At 42.3% G+C, this 13,785-nt stretch overlaps 1 protein-coding gene across 3 annotated transcripts in view; it reads left to right on the top strand.

The window, feature by feature from the left end:
• Disp1 (dispatched RND transporter family member 1) overlaps nt 1–13,785 on the top strand; it is a 145,805-nt gene that overhangs the window by 31,362 nt on the left and 100,658 nt on the right. The window lies entirely within an intron of this gene.

The raw sequence follows: 13,785 nt of genomic DNA, 5'->3' as shown, positions 1-13,785 counted from the left end.
AAAATTAAGAAAATTTAATTCAAAGACAAACAGATGCAACTGATTTTTTTCCAGTGGATTAGCCATTGAGGAATAGGGAAGGCTGGCCGTCCGAGTCTTTTCCTAGGAATGTATTATCTCATTTCTTAAATATTTAAATGGAAGAATATGCAGCTGCATAGAGCTACAGAAGACAGTTGTTTTGGTAATTGCTGTCTACTTTTAAATGCTTGTAAAGCTTTTTATTCCTATGTAGAGTTTTCTTTTAAATCCCGTTTTGTCCTTTGTTTATATTGACTGAAGTTTAGTGTGTTGTACTTAAGTCATCCAAGCTAGAGGCATACGGCCAGGCGCACAGACCCGCCAAGTTTAAAGGGAACTGTATGTGTGGTGTGGAGGTGGCTGAGAGCATCCACACAGTGGCAGGGTGAGGAGGTCTGAGCAGCTGTGCATTTGCCTAAGAGGAAAGGGGCAAACTGCTGCCGATGACGTCAGCATCTTGGAGTGAGGAAGTCCCTTGGTAAAGAGAGGCAGTAGTAGTCGATGTTTGGGAAGCAGAAGGCGCGACCACTGTGCTAGGACATCTGACGTTCCTTAATTGTGAGCTGGGCCTGGAACAAGAGTGCAAGGAAATGTGATGAGCTCCTTGTTCTTCCCTGGCACTAGCCACCGCTTTGACTCGCAGGAGGTTTAGGTGCAATCTTCAGCAAATACTGCACATGACTAAAGCACTTAGGTCCTTACATATGTACATTGTATTTTAATTATATTATTAATAAGTGCCTGAATGTCAGCAGACATTTATAAGTAAAGTGAGATTTGAACTTATTTGTCATGCGATATCATGACATGCATAATGCCAATGCATGGGAGATGCTATTAATACTTATTTAAATGACCAAATAAATGTGTACCAGTTGATAAAGTGAGATAAATAGCATTGTATTCAAGACACTATTTCTCTGTGTAACCCTGGCTGTCCTGTAACTTGCTCTGTAGACCAGGCTGGCCTCAAACTCACAAAGATCTACCTGCCTCTGCCTCCTGAGTGCTAGGATCGAAGGTGTGCGCCACCACCACTTGGCTTATCTGTAAACCTTCTATGAATGTGTCTCATTTGCTTTCTCTATACAGTTGACTCATTTTTAAGTCTATAAGCATTCTTTCTAACAACAAATGCTTATTTGTTTAAATGGGGTGTGGCGATGCATGCCTGTACTCAGTGCACACGAGGCTTAGGCAGAGAGATTCTAAGTTTGAAATCATCTGGTACAAATGACATTGTCTCGGAACAAATAAAGAAGAGGAACTTAACAAGCACTTCTGCTTTGCTTACTGCCTTATTTTACACTTAAAATAATTGTAGTTAAAGTCCTACGCGTTTACTGTGATCACCGTTTGCGTACATCAAGCATTGAGCACAAAGATGTGAGCTTGCTGAGGGTCAGGTCTGAGAGCCAAGGTCTCAGGCTTCCGAAGTCCATGGACTTCGCCACTGTGCATGGCAGATAGCCCTTTAAAGCAAACACACGCTCTGGAAAGAATCCTGTCTCCAGAACACCTCCCACACTCAGCTTTCTAACAGTAGCGCTGTGCTTGTCTCTTCTATAGTCAAGAGGTTTTTATGGGATTGCTGTTTTAGTCAGAGTTCTAATTAGTATAAACATGTTTGATATTCATATATTAATAATCAAAATTTTCTAAGTCAAGATGGACTTTATTTCAAAATGTAATTGTGTAGAGCTGGAGAGATGGCTCAGTTAGTAGTGGCACTTGTTCCATAGGCATAAAGACCTGAGTTTGTGTCCTATAACCTATGTTAAAACCTGGGCATGGTCCATGCGGGCTCATACCCCAGTGCTGTTGGGAGCAGAGACAAAGAGTTGCTGGGGCCTGTTGGGCAGCGGCTTGCTCCAGGTTTCGGTGAGAAGCTGTCTCAAAGGAATAAGGTGGATAGGCTGCCAAGATAGTTCAGCGGTTAGGCATGTTGCTGTCCTTCGCACAGACCTGACTTCAGTTTCTAGTACTTACCTTGGACAGCTTACAACTGCCTATGTCTCCAGCTTCAGAAGATCCAGTGTCTTCCTCTGGTCTCAACAGGCTCCTGTGTACACATCACATGCACATGCACACTCCAAAACATACAGCCCCCTACAGCGCACACACACACACACACACATGCGTATACATGTGCACATGCACATGCACCCCCACAACTCCCCATGTGTACACATATGCATACCACACGCATGCACACCACACACATGCACACAACCCCATGCACACACACATACCCACACACCGACAATCCCCCTACACACGCACATACGCACAAATATGAACACATCAGATTTCAAAGGAATAAGGTAGAGTGCAATAGAACAGGACCCTCGTTGTCCTCTGCCCTCCATGTGTACATTTGTGTGGGTGTGTGGCTGTTGGGTGCGTGCACTTTTAGCTATTGGTAAAGTGTTGTTTGTGTCTTAAATATGTCCTCAGGATAGGAGGCATGGGAGTGGCGACTCAGGAGAGTTGGTATTTTAGACATGTTACTAGACTAGTTTTGCACTATTTTTGACATTCATTTTGACAAGTGAGTGTAGGGTCTAGCAATGCATTTACTCTAGTGATCACTGTTTTTGAGGACATGGAGAGGTTTCACTCCTTGCCCGTTTCTGTTGCTCAAGAAAGAAGTCTGAAGCTTCAGAGTTTGGGTTTGGCTTCGTGCCCCTCTCAAGCTCACGTTTAGTTGTTCCTGCTTACAGCTCTCCTTCTGTGTCTTCTGAGATACTACTAGATAGTGTGCTTGTTCAACTCTCTAGAAAGCCTAATGGGGATAATACTGTCTAAGATCAGAGTGATCTGTGGAACAAACTGTGTCATATTTAAGAAACCAGTGCTGCCGGCTTGTCTGCTGTAAACGCAGCAGGTGAAATGTGGCTGCAGCACTGCATCCTCTCCACTGTTAACAGTTTAGAGGGAGCCGTAGCACTTTAAAAAGAATTAGTTATTTTTTACTATCTTATGTGTTACTGTGTGTGTGCCTCTGTGAGTTTATGTGTACCCTGTATGTGTAGGAGCCTGTGGAAGCCAGAAGAGGGCACTGGGTCCCCTGGAACTGGAGCTACAGGTGGTTGTGAGCCACCATCTGGGGGTGGGAACTCACTAGGTTAGCCGCAAGAGCAGTGAGTAGTTTTAAACACTGAGCCATTTCTCTAGCCCTAAGTACTTTGTTTTTCATTTTCACTCCTTCCACATTCCCTTCTCCTTTTACTAGTAAAGAACCTGATAGCAAGTATTTTATATTAATGATTAAAGACTGCATTGGATTGTGGGCAGAGTTCTATACATATTTGTATCGTCCGTGGTAACATAAAATAACACATTACTTTAAAGGACTTTTTGTCTTTCTGTTAGAATTTAACAGTAGCGTGATAAACCTCATTGTTCTAACTAATTAGGGAATCTGTGCAAATCTAAGGTGTCAAAACAAAACAGGCTTCTAAACCAATGCAGTTTTGGCAAATCTAGACCCAGGGGACCTGCACAAACTGTTGTACCATCCAAGGACAATGCATGCGGTAAACCTAGACCCCCTGTTCAGATATAGCCAATGGACAGCTCATTCTTCATGGTTGTGGAGATAGTGGGACTGCCTCTGACATGCCCCCAATTTGATCACTTCCCCTTGGTGGAGAGGCCAGGCAGCACACGGAGGAAGGGGAAGCAGGCTACCCTATCCAGATGAGACCTGATAGGCTTTGGTTATATGGTGATGGAGGAGGGCCTCTTCTGTCAGAAGTCTAGGGGAGGGGACTAGGGCAGAAGAGGAGGGTGGGGGAATGGGAAGATAAAAGTGAGGGGATAACAATCAGGGTGTAATATAAATAAATTGTAATAAAAAAGAAAAACAAACCACAAAGAAATGCAGTTTTATTACTGTACACACTGTATCTAAAACCACATTAACAAAACAGACCCAAGGGGAGGAGCCAGGAGGAAGGTGGCAGTGCTGTAACTATTCATCTTTAAGTCTACAGTAAATTGAAGTGACAGACACTACTTAAACAATTCTCTTAAAGCTTTAATTTTCATTTTAAGAATCAAATATTTACACTATTTACCTCCTAAGCAGTTTTGTTTATAGTCAGTTTTTATCCTCAAGTTGTGGGTTGAAGTTACAGCCTCCTGTGTACTAGGCGGGCATGCCACCCTGCTCTCCACCCTCCTCCTGCCTCTACTTCTGAAAACAGTTTGAGACAGGCTCTTGCCTTGTTGCTCAGGCTAGGTTTGAATTTGTTCTGGAGCTCACAAAGCCCTTGGGCTTTATGCACCTGCCTCAGATTTCTCTTTAGCTAGAATTACAGGCCTGTGTCTCCAGACCTGGCTATTGTACATCTTGTAAATTCTTAGTTATCTGTGTCCTGAGATTAGACTGGAACATGGAAATAGGGCATGATGGGAGAGTCCCCTCTAAATGAAGAAGGGCAGAAGTAAAGCAAAAGCTAACAGTGTTAAAACTAGCAAGCGAGCACTGAAGATTATTTCAACAAAAGGAAATGATAAATAATTGATAAAATATAAAGCAGCTACACCTTGGGTTCTGGAAAAGTCCATATTGAAGGCCCCAAAGGGTAAATTAAAATGTCCGTCACAGGACAAGAAAGAGAAAAATGAAAGATGCAGAAACCAAGCGACAGCGTTGACAATGATGGTTGCCCTAGCTAGCATGATATGTGAGGGTGCCAGGAGCCTTTGCTTTTGCCCTCAGCACAGCAAGATAGACAGAGACATCACGAGTTACTTTGTTTCCTAAAATCCCATCATACTTCTTGCCACTCTGAATGGTCCTGATGAGCTGGGACTCATTCTCCTCCCCGTGCTTGTACTTTCTGTTCTAAATTTGGAGAAGGAACAGGTAAGCCTTCACCTAATTTCTATAGGAATGGGGACATCAAGGTGAAGGTAGAATTCCTTGTGCGAAGAATGAAAGAAAGGAGGCTTTCAAGTGCAGCTCAGAAAGTGCGAGTTTGGTACGTTTATAGGAAAAATATGGCTAATTGGGCAGGTTTTTTAAATTTAAACTTTCTTATGCTTGATTGCACACTGAGGTATTAAATCTGTCGAGTGTAGCTGTATCAGTGCTGGCTAATCTGCCTTTCGCTGTGTAATGGGCAGCTGATCTAGCTTTCCTTTAAAGAAAATCCTTGGTGCACTTGACCGCTAAAACATCCCAGCATTTGGGGTTCATTAGTCCTGTAACCGAAACAACAACACTTTAATGGCTGATCCCAGAGTATTTTGAAGTTAGTCCAGCTTTGCTGAGAAGGTATTTAAGCTTTAGTATCAGTTACAAATAGGCCATGAGCCAGCTTTCCAAGCTGTTTCTAAGTAAGACATTGAGTTTTTCTGAATAAAAAAAAAGTACATTATGTGCCATGTGGAGGGAACAGAATGGAACAATTACTGCAGGATTTGTACTGATATTGTCCTTCCAAGTGAGTCCTCCAGGACTCAACAGTTTGCTAAAATTTAGTTTTCAATCACAGGACAAACTGTGAATGTAAAAAGAGGACTGGATTTGGACAATAGTTAAAGTTTCAACTCAGTTCACACAGTGAGCTGATTGAGGACAGCACCCAGAGACAGCAGACTAGAGCAGAGGGAATGCTGGGAGGAGGCTGTGTGAGGGGAAGTAGGAAGCATGTGGAGCTTGGCTGTGAGGAGGAGGAGACAATTCCTGGCTGATGGAGCACAGTGTGTCTTCAAGGTGTTAGTTCATGTGGTATCAGCAGAGTCACTGCTGATGGCATGTTAGGACACAGGTGGATTTAATGGCTGTGACTAATTCTGCATATTATTAGATATTCTTCATTATGATGGCTTTTATGGCTTCACAATACAGTTTAGATTTTGTAGCTATATGAAAGACTAATATTTTGAAAACTCCATGAAAGTAGTTTTCATGATTGTATTGCACTTGCTATCTGGAGATGCATCTCAGATCATTCACTAAAGTCAGATCTTACATTTGTGTTCACCCTCAAATTGTCCCAGATGCGGCCAGTAAAAATAACCCTTTCAACCAACGCCTGTTTCTTTCGATACGTCTTCATGACATGTGAGATGTTCCCACATTCTGTGATGACAAGATCCTCTAGGTTCATCCACACATTCCTGCCCTAGCCCCGTGTTTAGCCATTTTGCTAAAATTGTTAGCTAAGTAAAAATATGTCTGTGATTTCCAGCTTCTGTGTACTGACAAAACTTAAAAGCAGTGATGTCACCATAGTAATCAGATGCAGTATGCAGATCTTTGATTCTAAATGCCACTAAATATGTATGTGTGTGTATATGCATGTATACACACACACAATGAACGCACATATTAGGTATGTATAGAGTTACATGCATATCCACATTTTTTTCTTTTTTATTCATTCCAGCATCACACTGATTAATTCACCTTTGCCACTCTGATTGAAACACCAGCCCCATTGTCCAGTTGTGCCTTATTCTGCCCCTATACGCTGTTTCTTCTACTGTGTACCTAGAAGTGAGGCAGTGTAGAATTTACTTTAGTGGTCAATTGCAAGCAGTAAATGAGAGCTGTGTATAAAATGACTGCTGCCAGACTGGAAAAATTAAGTCAACACATTAGCTATTTCTACTATCTCAAAGTAAAAAATCAACTTTAAAAATACTGAGAGTAGCCAAGCGGTGGTGGCGCACACCTTTAATCCCAGCACTAGGGAGGCAGAGGCAGGTGGATTGCTGTGAGTTCGAGGCCAGTCTGGTCTACAAAACGAGGCCAAGGCTACACAGAGAAATCCTGTCTTGAAAACAACAACAACAACAACAAAATACTGAGAGTAAATTAAAGTCACTATCAAGGAGACGCATGTAAAAGTTCAGTAAGAAGTTGCAGAGCTGGTCCTGACAGTGCATACTTGTAACCTTAGCATTTGGGAGGCTGAAGTAGAAGGCTTGCTAGTTCAAGGCTAGTCAGGTTACATAGGCAGGTTCTACCTTCCCTCAGTCCTCTACAACAGGTTCCGGCAACCCCTCTCGCTGGAAGCTTAGAGCTAATTCTTTTAAAATGGTTGCAGACTTGTAATAGTTCACATTCTCACTTGCAGATCAGTTATATTTGACAATGCATTCAAGATTAGATAAAGGTTAGCAACTCAAGATTATAGGTGCTCTGGACTCTAACCTCTCCGAGCAGAGTCCTGTGTCTTATGTATTAACTTAGTGCTTGTTTCTTTTATGCAGTGTACCAGACACTGGGCATGAGTTATGATACAGCTCACAGTCATCTTGGGAAAACAAGCATAGAAACATAGGCACAAATAAGAACCGCCAGTATGTGTATAGTCTACTGCTTGTCTTCCACTAATGCGGAACCGAGAGGTCATGGCCCAGGTTCATATACTGGCTCAGCTATTTTTCTAAATACAGAGATTAGGAGAATGTTTAAGTGGTCTTTTATTCTATGTTCCTATGCATTGTCTCAAAGTACTTACCCGTTGCCCCACCCCCATCCTGTACACTAACTGCAGAGATACCAACACTTGCACTTTTGGATTGCTTCTGCCCCCGTCCCTCCACCATGTATCTTCTGCATTTAAAGATGTTGGACTCTGTACAGCCCACACATAAACACAAATAGTAGTTGTGTGCATCCAATATGGCAGCAACCACAGCACTTGGTTCTAAGACCCACTTTCTCCAAGTGGGTCTGTGTTCTATCACTAAAGTCAACGATTAGTTTATATTTTATAAGATTAAAATTAATGCATTTTAGTTCCTCTTTTTTATGTTTAACACCTGTGACAAGATAACTTCAACCATTCACTTATTTTTTAAAAAATATATTATCAGGACATGCCCTAGCTTAGAAACACACATTCTGTATTTTTGCTCATTAGCCGTGTAAACAATACCAATTATAGAAACTTTGAGAACAGTTACTTGCAAACCTAGTGTTCATTTAAAAAGAAAGAAAGGAAATAAGAAAGGCAGAAAGGAAGCAAGCCCTTTCAGATGAAAACCATAATGAGATGCACTAGACCAAATTTGTATATCATAAACCTTTCAAGATGAATACAGCTGAAGAATGTAGCCATGACTTTGGGGCAGCTTGAACAAAACGGTGCTGTTAAGTAAAGCAAAGCACCTTGCAGCCAGGCTGTGACAGGAAGGTGTGGGACTCCAAGAAGGTCAGGTGGGGTGTGGGGTGGGTGGGGTGATGGGGTGGGGGGACAGGAGACTGCTACAGGCCATGTTTCTGTGCACAACTCCTAACAATCTAGTGTACGTGGAATATTTTGACAAGTGGAATTATGGAGTTAAAAAAAATCAAAACCCCACTGAGAGTACCATTTCAGTTGGAAGGAGGATCATGCCAATTAGTTGTTAGTATAGAGTCTAGCAGTGCCTACCAAGAAGGACAGTGCAGTTGAGCATACTTTCCGGGTGTCACAGGGGCAGATTGTACAGCAGGGGCTGCTAATAAAGATTAGAGACTGGCTTAGGTAAATCCTGACTCTGTCACAGGACAATTAACATGTCTCCCTCAGTCTCTTGAGCTGTGATATGCATAAGACAGGCTCTGCTTGCTGACTGTGCTACCAGCATGAGATGCTTGCCTGACTCGCTAGCAGCCTTTAGGCACAAACATTCTCTCTGTGCTTGCTCTCAGTCTTGCTTTTCCACTGTCATTTTTCTTCTCTTTTATATTTGTCAGTTAGTTGTCATATTATTCCCCACCAGCATCTTTCTTTAACCCTGTGGTTCCTTTTTTTTTTTTTTTTAAATAAGATTGGGGGCGTGCTGTAGACGGCTATGAGCTGCCTGATCTGGATGCTGGGAATTAAATTTAGTTCCTCTGCTTTTAACTGACAAGCCATCTCTCTACTCATCCCCCCCCCCAACCCTGTATTTTATCTACTTTATCTGATGTGTATAATCTTAAATTTCTTCTTCCCCAATTCCTATCTGTTTATTGAGTAGGCCCAGTGCCACACTTTACTTCATGGGCATGTAGTTCTGCATGGGAAACTCTTAACATGAGATCTTTGAATAGTCCTCAGAGGGCCTCAGGATCTCTGATACTGTATGGATGTGTCTGTTCACAAGAGGCTTCTAATTCCTGATGCTGCTCAGGGGACTCATGAACTCTACAAGACTAGAAACTGTTCCTTCATGGGATATACGTGCCCTTCTCTCCCAGGTGACTCGCTTGCCTTGGTGTGATGGACCCTTTTCATCCCCGTAGCTTTCTTTACTCAGGGTTTGAGTTTGTGCCATTGAACCACAAGGAGCTTCATTCCCAGAACTTGATTACTGCGCGTCACTCTGTGCATGCAGCAGCCTGCTATAGTTTTTTTCACAGTGTGAGAGCTAGAGCAGTATGTACGCCTTAAAGGTTATTTTTATTTTCCATTTCTAGTTGTGGTAATTTTAATGAGAGTGTCACCATAGGCCCATCGCATTTGGAAACTTGGTTCTAGTTGGTGACGCTGTTTGGGAGTTTAGGAAGTACATCACTGGAGGTGGGTTCGAGAGTTTGAGACTTCGTTTCAGGTTCACTCTCTTTGCTTTGTGTTTGTGGTTTAAGATGTGACCTCTCATCTTCCTGCTCGTGCTGCCATGCCTTTGTCTTACTATCATTGACTCTAACCCCTTGGGACAATGAACCCACACAACCTTTTTCCTTAATAAGTTGGTTTGCTTTTGGTGTTTTATCACAGCAATAGAAGAGTAACAATATAGAAATACACTCAATTTGAAACAAGGCAAATCACTTTTGTTTTCTTCCTTATACGTGAAGTATTTGTGTCAACTTGGAACCAAAACAGTCAATATTTTAGAAGCTAATTGTCTAGTGAAAAAAGAATGTTTTAAAGTTAGGTATAAATTCCCCAGAAAAAAAAATGCACACTGACAGCATTTTGGATTTTTTTTTAGCCTTTGAAGACAAACATGGCAGCTATAACAAAATAGTCATGTAGACTTAAAGTATATTATTTCTAGCATGAATCATTGTGTCAGCTGGAAGAATTTAGAATTCCTTCAGGAAAATGAGATAACCAAGCAAGGCATTTTCATGCATCTTAGCGGCTGCAGAGGCCCGAGGAAAAGAAGCCTTCCTTTGAAGGCCATGCTGCTTTCATCTCTGCACTGGTACTCTGACCTCAGAAAGATCAGATGGACAAACACCAATGCCATGCATCCTCCTTTTCGTAACTGCCAGCAATCAGCTTTCACTTAGTGAACAACACACACCGAGGTAACAGAAATGAAAGGAGCGCCTGGCATGTGCTAGGCTCTTGGTGCCCAGTAGGGCCTTTGTCCTCCAGCGAAGGAGGTGCATTCCCATCTATGTGCTGTAATTCCTACGCAAGCAGTCTTAAGTACATTGAGGGACTGAATAGAGTCTGAGGAGAGAGTAAATTACAGCCACCAAAATCGCTCAGTTGGGAGAGTGTTAGAATGGCATTGTGGAATGCCATTTAATGTAGTGATTTGATAGGGAAAAAAGACTTTCATTTTGTCACCATTAGTCTGTTTTCTTTATTTAATAGTGAAATAGGTGGCAGGCCATTATGCTTGGCTGTTCAGAAGTGATGATACAAAGCTTTTGGACACTGCAACACATTTTGTTCTGGAAATGAAGAACATTATGATCCATGCAAGAGATGTGAGCCACAGCTGATAAAGGGAGTGAGACTGGAGGACTTCTGGGGTGTGTTGCTCCGGTGGCAGATCCCTTAGTAAAGTGACAAAGAGGACCCCACCATCTATTTGGGAGACTACTTTGGACTTGGGGCTCTAAGAAAGACAATTCAGACAGTTCTTATCTGGTCTAACCCCTTTATAAAGATGATGAAGTGGAGGCTTCTGTGATCTTTCAGTTGCTTTGAGAATCACAGAGTTGAGCCTAAAAAAAAAAAAAGAGAAGGAAAGAAAGCCTTTTATAAAATGGCCAACGTCGTGCCTACTTCAACCTGAGTGGCGAGGGACTCATAGTACACCCTATTTGGGATGGACAAGACTTTGGAGAACAGGAGAGTAGCTTTTTGGAGCCCTAACAGGTGTGTGTGCATGTGCGTGCATGTTTGTCTGTCTGTCTGTCCTGATTTTTGCTTCTTTGTAGTAGGACATTCCTGAGTTAGAGTTTCTGAGACTGGGGCTTGGGCTTGTCACCCACAATAAGAAGGCACAGCAAGCGCTCTCACCTGGCTGCCCTCTTCTTCCCTCCTAACATTCTATACTGCCTCCAGGCAGATAGGAAAATGGAAAAAGATATGTGACATTTCAGCTCCAGGGTTTTTAGAAGCTATTTAAGACCTGTCAGAAATGATAGATTTAAGCAATTAATGTTTCAGGGTCCTCAAAATTATGTTCTTAAATCTACCTCACTGGAAAAATATGTTATCTTCATTAGGAAGACTATATGGAAGTAAGCAACAAACCCAAGCATTTAGGAGGCAGCATATTTTGCAGTAATGAGCTGTAACCTCTGCAGGGCCGACATGTGGAAGTCATTATTCTGTGCCAGCAGATAGACTGTGTCACCACACCTCTCCAGCCAGGAGCCTTCATTAGAGCAGGTCGTTGTGGTGTTCACAGTGCATCTCCCTTGCTGGCCAGATGCTTCCCAAACCTAATGAAACTAAATTTGAAGAGAAGGTTAGCGTGATCCTGTAGCATGGAATGCTTCTGTTTTGTTTTTAAGCATGTCCTCCGTACCTCTAGGAGACTTTTGATTTAACTTTCACATGCTATAACCTACATAGGTATGTGATTTGAATGCTTTCTGTTTAATCTGACTGGAATTTTTCTCCGATTACAGCAGAGGGCAAGCCTATCATCTCCAGTTTCAAAAGAGATTCCAGCGGCTTGCAAGAGGAGAGCAAAACAGAGCATTTTATATTTGGAAAAATATGTCCTGGGGGAAAAGGTTTTCCGGTTCAAAAAGATTAAATTATGTAGTTTGGCCACTCTGGCGTGTGAATATTTTGAATACTATCCCTGTCATTTATTTTTTTAAATCAAGTTTAAATGGAAAAATTGAAAACTTAATTTTGAAATGCAGTCCTTTGGCTGCATGGAGCTTTGTACTGCTGAGATCCGCATTGCCACATTCCTCTTTAGAGGGTACGTGTTAGTTTTAAAAGTTCTCAGCAAATAGAGTTGCAGCCAAAAATTCCTCTGTTGAGATTCCTTCCGGCCCAGATGAAACTAATAGTTCCAGGCTGTGTTGCTGTCAGTCATTACTAATCCAGGTATGGGTGCTCACTGTTGTTAATTTTCCTTTTCTGAACTTAAAGGCAGTGTTTGCCTTTTCCCATGAGAAGTCAGTGCTAATGTGCCCGGGGTCCCAGCCACTGCAGACAATCGACCCTGTCCACGTGGACACAATTAAGCTTTGTTTTAGGGCTGTTGTGGCTATGGCTTGCTGATAGACACAGTACAGGGCAGGACAGGCTGTCTGGGCCTTAAGGAAAGATAAGAACTTTGCAAGTGGATGCCATGGAGAGCAGCTATTTCTTACCCTGAAATGTTTTTTGATTATGTTTGCCATTTGGGGGCAGAAGGTGAAATTAATTAAATAAATGTTATGTTTTTATGTTTTTCAATTCTTTTCACTAATCACAAGACTTTAGAAACATTCAAAGTATTGTTAGCAGTTACCATTCTGTTCAGACCAGGCTGAATGGACTCTCCATCTCCTTCCCTTCTCCATCCCGTGTGCCCGTGCCCGTGTGTGTGTGTGTGTGTGTGTGTGTCAGGGTGCACATGTGGAGGTGAGAAGACAGCTTGCAGGATTTGCAGGATTCGGGTCTCTCTTTCTATGTACCATGAGGCTTGGTGAAATTCACCCTTGCCCACTGGGTCTCTCACTATTTCTTCTGCTTTTCTCGACATTAGCCTAGGCTAGCCTCGAGCTTGTGACCCTGCTGTGGCTGCCTTCTAAGTACTGGGATTTCAGGCAGGCACCACCATATCCCACTCACATCATTTCATATTTTAAATTATTTTTATTGATACTTAAAAACAACATGATGGACAGTTGTGAGTTTCAGTTGGCTCTGTGACTTTAGACTAGCCTAGGTTTTTAGCTCATGGACTGGAGGCAGTACATTGCAGACTTGGTAGAAGGATGTGTTAATATGGCAGATATGTAGTGTCTGAGGCATGCCTGGTATTCAGAAAATGGTGGTTCTATTATATCACAGATAGCCCACTTGCCTATTCACCTATCTTATATTACTTTTTTAGGCTTCCCCTATTTTTTTGGTAATATAGCTCTCTTCTATTGAAACTCAGAAGTGTGAAGATACCCATTTGGTGAATAAATTTATCAAAAATAAATAAATAAAGGGTTTGCCGACTGTCTCCCAAGAGGCTTTGAAGATGTTTGACTCTCAGCCTGATGGTGCGTCAGTATCCTCAGGGATCCATCTCTCTGGGGAGACTGGACTTGTCAAAGTAGACACTGTGTACACAGATACAGCCAGAGAAGGAAGCAAACAAAGGCGGAGTCTTTTAGCTACCACTGGGGCATAGCTGTGTGCAGCACTAATCCTCTAGAGGTGTGTTGGAGCACAAAGGAGAGTGAGGAAAGGAGGTAGTTACAGGGCTTAGCTGTTGAGTGGTGTAGGGAAGTGTGGCATTGGCCACACACTCGCTTTCCTGCATCGCTTTGAAATTCGACTGAAAAGGACCATACCTAAATGAAGAGGTGGCAGCCGTGGTAGAGACTTGAATAACATTTTAGAAGTTAGTGAAAAGCTG

This window comes from Acomys russatus, chromosome 6, assembly GCF_903995435.1.
Source record: "Acomys russatus chromosome 6, mAcoRus1.1, whole genome shotgun sequence".
Classification (NCBI taxonomy): Eukaryota; Metazoa; Chordata; class Mammalia; order Rodentia; family Muridae; genus Acomys; species Acomys russatus.
Note: the sequence above shows the minus strand (reverse complement) of the source record. Positions and strands in the feature narration are given on the sequence as shown.